Genomic DNA, 12,204 nt, shown 5'->3' with positions numbered 1-12,204 from the left:
AAGGAAGGAAGGAAAGGAAAGGAAAGGAAAGGAAGGGAGAGAAAGAAAGGAAGGAAGGAAAGAAGGAAGGAAGGAAGGAAAGAAGGAAGGAAGGAAGGAAGGAAGGAAGGAAGGAAGGAAGGTTTGATTAATATATATCTAAGGCCATATTTTAACTCAGGTCTTCCAAATTCCAAACCTGGTACTCTGTCTATTGTGTCACCTAGCTGCCCACTGGATGGTGCAGTGGGCCTAGTAGAATCAGGCAGGCTCATCTTCATGAGTTCAAATCCACTTCAGAAACTAGCTGTGTGACCCTGGGCAAGTCACTTAACCGCCGTTGCCTAGCTCTTGCCCTTCTGTCTTATAGAGTTCTCACTAAAACAGAAAGTGAGGGTTTTAAGGGAAAGAAAAGAAAAAGGAAATGTCCAGAGTTGAGACATGTAGTTTCTTGTTTAAAGAATTGCAAGGGGGTGAGTGTTACTGGCAGAGTATGGGCAGATGAGAAAAGCAATAAAGACTGGAAAGGTAGGAGGAAGGACCCAGGTCAAAAACTTTAAAAATCAGGATTTTATATTTGATCTACTGGAGTTTAAGTAGAGGGGCTGACTGAATTGGTCCTGTGTTTTAGGAAAATCACTTTGGAGGCTGAATGGAGGCTGGATTGGAGTGGGGAGCAACTTGAGTTAGGCAACCCACCTGCAGGCTTTCGCAATAATGGAAGCATGAAGTGATGAGGGCCTGCACTAGAGGGGTGATAATGTCAGAGGAGGAAATGGGCATATTTGAAAGATGTTGTGAAAGAAAAATAAGATAATTTTTTTTAAACCCTCACCTTCCATCTTGGAGTCAATACTGTGTATTGGCTCCAAGGCAGAAGAACAGTAAGGGCTAGGCAATGGGTATTAAGTGACTTGCTTAGGGTCACACAGCTGGGAAGTGTCTGAGGACAGATTTGAATCCAGGACCTCCTGTCTCTAGGCCTGGCTCTCCATCCACTGAGCCACCCAGCCGCCACCAAGATAATTTTTTTTAATTTAACCCTTACCTTTCATCTTAGAGTCAATACTATATATTGGTCCCAAGGCAGAAAAGTGGTAAGGGTTAGACAATAGGGTTGAGTGACTTGCCCAGGGTCACATGGTTTAGAAGTGTCTGAGATCAGATTTGAACCCAGAACCTCCTGTCTCCAGGTTGGACTCTCCACCCACTGAACCATTTAGCTGCCCCTACAAAACGTTTTAAGGTATTTCAGGCCATTAAAAAAAACTGTACAATTTTCCCTAACCACTCTCATTCATCCTCATTGCTACCACTCCTACCCCTCCATTTCTTCCTCAATTTAAGGTTCAGCTCACTGTCCATTTTGTCCATCAATCAATCAAATTAATAAACTTTTATTAAGTGCCTAAGTGCTAGGGATATTTTAAAAAAAAGCAAAATACAGTGCCTGCCCTCAAGAAATGTCTATCCATCAGTCAGTCAACAAGCATTTATTCACCATTCTATTATGTTCTTAGGCACTAGGAATACAAAGCCAAAAAGCAGTCTCTGCTCTCAAGGAGTTTGCCAAGATAATTGTCCCTGAGGGGCCATCCCTGTCATTTTCCCATTCAATTGTTTATCACAGTCTAAACAATTCACAGGCTTTCTTTTCCTGTGGGAATAGTTAGGACAAATGCTTCTGACTTCTTATGGAGGTCAGTTAGGAAGGTCTGCAATGTTCTGAAGCTTTAAGGCCACCGTACCAATACAAAGTAATTTGGAGAACAGTTATCAACTGGGGAGAGCAAGGAAAGTGATGACCCCTGAGCTGAGCCTTGAACAGAGCTATGGATTCTAATAGAAATAAAGAGCAGCGAGGAAGCTTAATGGATAGAGATCCAGGCTTAGAGGCAGAAGGTCCTAGATTCAAATCTTCCTAGTTATGTGACCCTGGGCAAGTCATTTGACCCACATTGCCTAGTCCTTAGTGCTTTGGAACCAGTACTTAGTATCAATTCTAAGACAGAAGGTAAGGGTCTTAAAAAAAAAAAAGGAATAAGGGGCCTGTTTATAAGAGGAAAGATGCCAATTCTCTTCCTACATCAGAGAGGTTAGCTGGTACTAGAACCCAGGATGCCTTAGTCCCAATTCGATGCTCTTCCAATACTGCTTCCCTGTTCAGAGCCCTCTGCATTCCCACAACACTTTCTTTGTGAAATTTTCCCTCTTCTGTAGTTGGAAATGGGTTTTTTACTTCTCTCTCGAATGAAGGAGTTAAGCATTTATGAAGTGCTTGCTGTATACAAAGCACCATGCTAAACATTAGGGATACAAATAGAAAAGGCAGTCCCTGTTCTCCAGGAACTTCCGTTCTAATGGGGGAGACAACTTATATGAAAAGTTTCAACTACTGATCTGGAGAGGTCTCATGTCTTTAGGGAGAAACAGCACTCATTCTATTTTCAATTGTTTATTCAACAAGTGTTAAATGCCTATTCAAAGACAAAATTGAAAATCCCTGCCTTTGAGGAGTTTGCATGATATTGAAAGAGACAACTGTAAGTAGAAGATATAGACAAATAGATAGATATATAAATATAGATGTAGATGTAGATGTAGATATAGATATAGATGTAGATGTAGACATAGACATAGACATAGACATAGACATAGACATAGACATAGACATAGACATAGACATAGATATAGATATAGATATAGATATAGATATAGATATAGATATAGATATAGATATAGATATATGCAAGTATCCCTTCCAGGTAACAACTTTCTCCATCATTGTTTTGATGTATCCTGGGTTGGCATAAGAAATGAAATGGGAATTTTTGTGGAGCTTTGCAGAAGCCACAGACAACACAAGAAGGCCAGCCAATGAGACAGGAAAAGTTTAGAAACTCAGAAATGGATAAAATATATTCAGAGTATTGCATAATATCAATATATTTTCTCTCTTAATGCCATAAATATATGCAATATCTTTTTAAAGTTAAATTAGGAAAAAAATTAAAGTTTGTGAAAAGAACAAGAAAGTCTCCAAAATATTATGCAGATTTTCCAGATTGTATGGGCTCTGTACTCCAAGGTTCTGCCACACACCCCCATGTGGAAGGAATACCTAAATAAAGTAAATGCAAGATAGGCAGCTAGGTGGCACAGTGGATAGAGTGCCAGAACTGGAGTCAGGAAGACATAAATTCAAATCCAACCTCAGACACTTACTGTGTGACCCTGGGCAAGTCTATTAACCTTACTTGCCTCAGTTTATTTATCTGTAAAAATGACCTGGAGAAGGAAATGGCAAACAACTCCGGTATCTTTTCCAAGAAAACCCCAAATGGGGTCATGAAGAGTTGGACATGACTAAAAAACAACCCAATAATAAAAAATTCAAACAAGAAAAAAAAAAGTCATTGGAGAGGAAGACACCAACAACTGCAGGAAGACAAGCCTTCTATTGGAAGTAATATTTATGCTGATCTTGAAGACTCATAAGAATGCTTTCCAAATATGTATTGAAGATAGCCTCAACAAAAGGCATTGGAAATGGGAAATTGAACATCTCATCCAGAGAAGTGCAAACAGGCCAGTACTAGGGTTATTTCATGTTTGTTTAAATGTCTGTTCTTCAATGTTTTAACAAGTTCTTTGAGAACATAGACCCCATCAATTCACGTCACTTCAATTCAAATTCAATAAATATTCACCAAGACACTATACTAGAAGTGGGGTCTTCAAATACTGGTCAGTCTGATAGGTGTGAGGTAGTACCTCAGATTAACAAGCATTTATTAAGTATTTATTATATGCCAGGTGTAAGGATGAGATTTGTGCAAGGGGGATGGGACAAAAGGAGCCAGAGAAGGAGTAGCTGACATCCCTAACTGGCTTTCTTTATTATTACACAGGTACTGTATGTGTTCTGATCATATGTGAGGGAGCAAATTATAATGGACAGAGAACCAGCCTTAGGATTAGGAAGATCTAATTCAAATCATGATTCTAATATTTGCCAACCTGTGTGACCCCCAGCAGGCAGGTAAATTACTTAAGTGTTCAGTGGTCCCTCTTTAAGACTCTAAATTACAGTCAAATTACAGATCTGAATTGATGGAGGGGATTATCACACTGGTAAACGTCTACACATTTATGAAATTATAGGTCTGAATTTCAACAACTAAAACTAATTTTAAAAGCAGGTTCAGGTTTTCAAAGTAAGCATGTGTGTTGTTTTAAAGTTACATAAGTCCCATAAGGTTAATAGAATGAGTATTATTCCTATTTTATAGATAACTGACTCATTTAAAACTAGGAATCTATCTGTTAAAATGGTTTCCTTTTACAGAAGAAAGCCCAGAGGAAGAGACTTGTCGAAGATTAAACAGAGAGTAAATGGTACAACTGGCATGTACACACACACACACACACACACACACACATATTGTCATTCAGTTGTGTCTGACCTTTTATGATCTCATTTGGGATTTTCCTGGCAAAGATACTGGACTGGTTTGCCATTTCCTTTTCTAGCTCATTTTACAGATGAGAAAACTGAGACAAACAGGGTTAAGTGACTTGCTCAGAGTCACACAGACAAGCAGATTTGAACCCATATTCCTGATTCCAGTCCTGGCACTCTATACGCTGTGCCACCTAGCTGCCCTATATACACATATATAATATATAGATACATATGCATAAATTAACACGTGGAAGGAGACAGATCCAGATGCTTTCTGAGAATGTTTGGAGATAATTTGTACATTTCAGTTTTCTTTGAGTCTGTTCTGTCCTTTAAGTAAATTTTAAGTTTCTAAAGAGTATGAGGTATAGGAGAAAGAGAGGCAGTATAATATTATTTGAAAGAACAATGGAGTTGGAGATAGAAGGCTTTGATTCAGAGCAGGAGTTCTAGGTTCAAATCCTGACTCAGCTGTGCAACCTTGGGGAAATGATTTTACCTCACTGGGCCTCAGTTTTCTCTGTAACCTAAGCAATTAGATAATCTAATCCAAGAAATATTTTCTGTGTGACCTGAGTAATGTCCCTTGCAAAACCTTTCCTTTTCTTCCTCTAGCAAACCTCAGTCAGCTCTTCTTTTTTTTTTTTTTTTTAAATTCTTACTTTCTGTCTCAGTAACAACTCTAAGACAAGATGGCAAGAGCCAGGCAAACAAGGTTAAATGATTTGCCCCAGGACACATAGCTAGAAAGTATTTGAGGCTAGATTTGAATCCAGATCCTCCAGAATCTATGCCTAGAGCTCTACTGAGTCACCTCGCTGCCCCTCCACCATTTTAGGTAAGTGACTAAACCTCTAAGCCTCAATTTGCTCATCAATAAAATGGAAATAATAACAGCCCTTACCTTTCATGGTTGTTGCAAGGAAAAAAAAAGATATTTATTAAGCACTTTGCAAACTTTAAAGTGTTCTATAAATGCTAGCTATTTTTTTTACTTATCTGTGTTGTGCTAGCTGGCCTCTTCCTGCTCACGCGGGACCTGTCCAGCCTTCAGGGGAAAAAACACCTTACCACAATTTTCCCTCTGCTTATCTCCTGGCCCAGCCTGCCTTCAGGGATAGGAAATGCCATTCCATCAGTTCACTACACTAGAGCCATTGCCTCTAGTGCCTACTACTCTGACTACACCAGGAGGCTGAATTCCCTCTTTTTCTCTTTAATAAATTGACTTTTAATTATTTCCAAATAAGATAAATTCAGCTCAATTATAATTATAATAACTGGCATTAATATCATCCTTTAATATTCGTAAATCATTTTACATATGTTGTAGGATTCTGGGTTCCTAAAATGAGGCTGTATAGCCAACCCCTCAAGAGGAATCTATGAGGACTTAGACCAGATCATTCTCTAATGCTCCAAGCTTAAGCACTGATATTTTCATTTATTTACATAGTCATTCATTCATTCAACTACTTATTCATCTTTTCTTTGTTACATTTTGAGTTCCAAACTGTCTTCTTCCTTCCTTCCCAACCCCAAAGTAGAAAAGATCAACACAGATGTATATATGTATATATAAAATACCATACAATGCATATTTCCGTATATCAATTCTTTCTTTGGAGGTGGATAGCAGCTTCCTTCATAGGTCCTTTGCAGTGGATTTGAATATTCATATTACTCAGAATAGCTGTCATTCATAGTTACTCCTCAAACAATATTGCTGTTACTGTATACAGCAGTGGTTCCCAAACTTTTTGGGCCTACCACCCCCTTTCCAGAAAAAAATATTACTTAGCGCCCCTGGAAATTATGAAACTATTTATTGAACTCAGAATAGAATGTAATACAAAAAAAAAGTGTGGCCATCATCACTTCCCTAGATCACTGCAGCATCCACCAGGGGGCGGTGGCGCCCACTTTGGAAATCACTGGTATACAGTGTTCACTTGGTTCTGCTCATTTCACTCTGCATTATTTCATGCAAGTCTTTCCATGTTTTTCTAAAATCAACCTACTCATCATTTCTTATAGCACAGGAGGCTGAACTCCCAAGGATGTGAATAACTACCCAAACTCATTTATCAATGATTAACAAACTCCCACTCTGCCAAATCCTCTCCATCCCAGTGACTCTGAACCCTTGGCTATCATTATTCAAACTCTACTCCATCCTCCATTGCCCAAACCCCTTCCCTTGAAGTCATTCATTCCACTTTCAATGTGCTCTCTGGAATGCTAGGAAACAAACTTGTTTTCAACATAAATACCTTTTTCTTTTCTACTCCTTCCTTCTGGCTCTCACTGAGAGGCAGCTCCTTCCCTCTGACAACCTGCCTGACTGCCCTTTCTAGCAGCAGATCTGGCTGATCTTTCTCTCATTCCTTTCCTATCACTGGTTTAAGGAAATGCTTTAAAGTACTCCTTGATTCTTACTGCTTCTTCCAAGTTTACCTTCTATCACCATAACTCCATAAACTTTCTTCTGTGGAAGTTCATTCAATCCCTATCCACGATCAAAATCCTGGTAGTTGTCTACAGATCTCCAGGACACTCTCCTTCTTTCCTCAAAGAAGTCAGAACTTGACACATTCTTTCTTTCCTCCCAAATTCCAGTCCTCACACGAGGAGACTTTAACATTCATATTGATGCTTTCTCAACCACTTTAATTTCACAGTTCCTCAACTTCCTCGTGTCCCAAGACCTGCTCCTTCACCCCACCTCAGCTACACACAGAAATGGCAATACCTTTGATCTTGCTATCATCTGCAAACCTCAACACTTCTGTATTCATAGAATGTAAGAAAATCTCTTATCTCATCACAATCCATTGTCATTCCACCTCTACACCTTGCAACCCTGTTCTTCATCCTCTTGGTTACCTCCAATTCCTTCACTCCTCAGTTCTTTCCCACACTGTCACTCCTACACTCACTTCCCTCTCCTCCCTTCTTGATGATTGAGTGTTTCTCAATGAAAGGTCTTGCTCTGCCAAGCTGAAGCCCTAGATTACTTCCACAGTCTGTTGCCTTTGCTCCTACTCCCATGCACCTGAACAAAGCAGGAGAAAATCATGAAACCATGTTGACTGGCTCCATATTAATTTAGTTTGTATGATCTCATCTGGGCCCTCACTGCTTCGCAGCAGTTCTAATAACTCACCAGTTGGCTCACTATCCCATTCACCACAGTGGCTTTTCATTCCACCTCAAACTTCTCACTTCCCCTCCCCTCACCCTTTCAGCTGAGAACCTAACCTCATATTTTGCTGAAAAAACTGAGGTCATTCACAGAGAGCTTCCTCTTTTCTCCTCCTTATCTCACTTCTCCCCAGTGCTTTATCTTTCACCCCTGTCTCACATGAAGAGGTAGGCCTTCTCCTTACCAAATCTAACCCCTCTGCATTCACAATTGATCTCATTCTATGTCATCTCCAGTAGACTGCCACCTTCATCATCCTCACTCTTTCACTTGTCTTTGAATTCTCCCTGTCTACAGCTTTCTTACTGCCCACAGACATGTCCATAATTTCCCCAAACTGAAAAAAAAAACACTACCCTCATTTTATCTATCCATCTCCAGTAGTTATTATCCTATATCTTCCCTCCCTTGTGCATCTAAACTCCTTTAAAAGGCTGCCTAAAATAGGTGTCTCCACCTCCTTTCCCCTTATTCTTTTCTCAATTCTGCAATCTAGCTTCTGACTTCATCACTGTATTGAAACTGCTCTCTCCAAAGTTACTAATGACCTCTTAACTGTCAAGTCAGTTCTCATTCTTCTTGACTTCTCTGTAGCTTTGGACATGTTGATTTCTTATCTCTTCTTGATACTCTCTTCTCCCTAGGCTTACCATCACCACTTTCTCCTGGCTCTCCTCCTACCTCTTTTACTACTCCTTTGCTGATTTTTCATCGAGATCACTTCCACCAGTGGAAGGTGTCTTTAAGGCTATGACCACTTCCTCTATCCCAGTGATTTCCAAAGTGGGCACCACCACCCCCTGGTGGGTGCTACAGTGATCCAGGAGGCGGTGATGGCCACAGGTGCATTTATCTTTCCTATTAATTGCTATTAACATTTTTTAAAATTAATTTCCAGGGGGCTAAGTAATATTTTTTCTGGAAAGGGGGTGGTAGGCCAAAAAAGTTTGGGAACCACTGCTCTATCCTATTTCATTTGATCTCATCAGCTCCTATAAATTTAATTATCATCTCCATGCTGATGATTCTTGAATCTAACTAGCCCTAACCTCTCTGCTGACCTTCAGTCTCACAATTCCAACTGCCTAGTGTATATACATATTGAGCTGGATGCCCAGGCAGACATCTTAAAAGTTAATATATCCAAAACTGAACTCACCTCCAAAACCCTCCCCTCTTCTGAATCTCCCTTTTATTGTTGAGGGTATCACTCTCCTCCCACTACTCTGGGCTCACAACCTAGCTGTCGTCCTCAACTCACTTTCTCTCACCTTAAACATCCAATCTGTTGTCAGGACCTGTTCAGTTCACCTTCATAATATCTCTTGTCTACACCTTCTTCTCTCCTCTGACACTGCCACCAATCTGGTTTGGGCCTCTCATCACCTCCTACCTCACCATAATCTGTCCTCACATAAGAAATATTAGTCTTCCCTTCACACCTTGTACACCTCCAACACATATTAGGTGCTTAATAAATGCTTATTTGATAACTGGTTGTAAAATGAAGGGATTGGACTATATGGCCTGTGAGACGCCTTCCACCTTCCAAGCTATGATCTTATGATCCTAAGTACCCACTATCCAAGCTTATAGGTTAAGTACAAAGACAGAAAGTACAAACAAAGACAGAAGGAGAGACAGTTCCTGCCTTCAAGGGGTTTACATTCTGCTAGGTGTGGAAGATACAACAAGGGTATATTAAATATATACACTGTAATTAGAAGAGAAGGGGAGGCAGAGGAAGGGAAAGAGGAAAAGGAGCAAAGAGGGAACATGTGGCTGCTAACTAAGGGGATTAAGAAAAGCTCCCTCCCCAGAGGAGCTGAGTCTTGAATGAATCTAGAGATTCCCAGGGATAAAGGTAAGAAGAAAGCTCATTCCCAGCATGGAGATGCAGAAATGTAAACTAAAAAGGATTACACCAAATGAGCTCTAAGGTCCCATTGAGCTCTAAATCCTATATTTCTAACTCTGCTACTGTGCCTTATATTCATACCTTTCTACCTGTATTTGACACATTTGGGGTTTCAGTTTTCTTGTCTGTAAAAGAAGGTGTTAGACCAGATGATCCAAGGTCCCTCCCAGTTAATTCTAAAGCAAATTCTTTTCTGTACTATGGCAGAAAGACCATTAAGATATGAATAATGAGATAGGACTTGAATCCAAGCTTCAACATTTACTGAACTACAATCTTGGTCAGGTCATATCTCTTCCCTGTGGCTTAGTTTCCTCATTGGTAAAATAAGTAATAAGTTAATAATAAGTTAATAATCCTTGCACAACTTACTTTATAAACAGGGTGGTTGTGAGAAAGGTGACTTGTAAACTTTAAAGTGTCACATATATTTAAGCTGTATTGTTGTTGTTGTGATTATTGTTATGGTTCCTCATCCTTCTACTTCCTGAGTGACTTTGGGCAAGTCTCAATTTCTCCACCTATAAAACAAGCTGGACTCTGATGAATAAGATCCTTCCTGTATCATCTTCTGTCAGTTTTTAACCTTGTACTCTGCCCTGTTTATGCTCTAAGGTTTCAGATACTTCCATATTTATTAAAAGTGTCTAGAGAGTGCCTGGCACATAGTAGGCATTCAATAACTCCCTATTGAATTGCTTTGAGTCATAGTTTTATACCTGAAATGGACTTTAGAAGTAATTTAGACCAACTATTTGAGCTATAAATTCTAATTCCACCTCTGGCTTCAGTTATAAGATCATGGGGCAGCCATTTCTTCTCTGATGATTACTCAGTTTCTTATTCCCTAAAAATAGAAAGAATACTTTGTATACCTACCTGGTGGGGTTGTTGGGAAGGTCAAATGAGATAAAATATGTAAAGCCTTTTGTAAACCTTAAAGTTGAAATGCCATAATGCTAGACTTGGAGCTAGGAAGATCAGAGTTCAAATCTTGCCTCTGATAATTGCCAGCTATTTGATCCTGGGTGAGTCACTTTTTTTCTAGATTTTTTTTAATGATTGTCCTGTTTGTCATTTCTTATGGCTCATGAGTATTCCATTACAATCATATGCCACAACTTGTTCAGCCATTCTCCAACTGGTAGACATCCCTTCAGTTTCCAATTCTTTGTCACCACGAATACACAAAAAGCTATTATATCTTTGTACAAGTAGGTCTTTTTCTCCTATCTTTGAATAATTCTGTAAAAATTTAAATTTAGGTTTTATGCTAAATGTGAGAATTCTAAAGTAATATTGTGGTCATCAATTTAAAAACATTATAGCTTAAGTCAAAATGACTTTTAGCAGCTTTATTTACAAAGAGGTGGAAAGAGTGAAAGTGGAAAAATGTAAGAAGAAGGTGGAGAATTGTCTAGCCTACCACCCTAAGTGCTGCTCCAGTGTCTGGCTCAGCCTTGGCAGGGTTTCCCTAAGTTCAATCTCCAAGTGGATTTCTTGGTAATCCTTAGCCAGAGGTCCCAGTGGTGTCTTCAACCAGAGTTCCACTAACACAGCCTTCTCCAAAGTCAAGGCAGGAATTTCAGCCACTCACCCAGCAATACAATGCAGGATCCAGGAAAAAGGTCTCCTCTAAGTCAAGGTAAGGAATCTCTGGAACCAATCACTCCAAATGCCAGGAAGAGAATGAATCTAGACCATGCTGATCTCTTCTTTTTATGTTCCTTTTTTCCACATCACTTCCTGTCACTTTCTGTCATTCCCTCTTCTTCACAGAAACCAATGACAATCTTTCAATTTGCCTAGCACTGCCCAAGGTGGGGGGGGGAGGGGCAGGGCAGGCAGTAGCCTTTGGAGGGGTGAGCTTACTCTAGTAAGTGACTTGTGAACTCTCTTACTTAGTGTTAAGTAGGGTTTTTTTAAGTTCTTGATTTGATTAGCTAAAACTAATCAAGGGGAGAGTTAATCTTATTTTTATAATCCCTCTTGTGATTCTTTGGGAGACTAGTCTCCCCAATGAATCATTTAACACAACTAGCTTTAGCTAAAAGTCTTCTAGCTAAAAGTGCATACAATATTTCACTTTCTACAAGGAAACTACAATAGTTGAAATAAGAGGGAAATAGAAGAGAGAGAGAGAGCAAAACTAATGTTTGCTAGGCACATTGACAAAAAGCCAATTAGGGAGCAATCCCCTTTGGCATAAGAGTTTATATTCAGAATAAATGTGTCCAATCCCTTTCAGTTCAATCAATTACATCCCAAAGTTCATTCTGGATCTTCTGATGCAGTGTAGGTTTCTTTATGGCACTTTATCCAAATAGTTCACTTTCTTGATTTGCTTGATTATATGTACTTCAAGTAAAAGAAGTAAGAAAAGAAAAAAATAAAATATTCCATTGAAAAATAAAAAGAAAAGCAATAAAAAAATTTTCAGGGTTTCAATGTGTCAGCCAAAGTAATGTCTACTTGTCTATGGACTTCTATCTCCAATGTATTTGACAGGATACAGTCAATCAGTGTTGATAGAAGGCATTATTTTTACATGTGAGCAATGAATCCAAGAGTCCTTTTCCCCAATTTTGATAGCTGTTGGAGTGGTTAACAGTACTTGAAACAGGCTGAATTGTTCCA

Source organism: Gracilinanus agilis, chromosome 1 (genome assembly GCF_016433145.1).
Source record: "Gracilinanus agilis isolate LMUSP501 chromosome 1, AgileGrace, whole genome shotgun sequence".
Classification (NCBI taxonomy): domain Eukaryota; kingdom Metazoa; phylum Chordata; class Mammalia; order Didelphimorphia; family Didelphidae; genus Gracilinanus; species Gracilinanus agilis.
The sequence above is the reverse complement of the archived record's forward strand: the minus strand, read 5'-3'. Positions refer to the sequence as shown.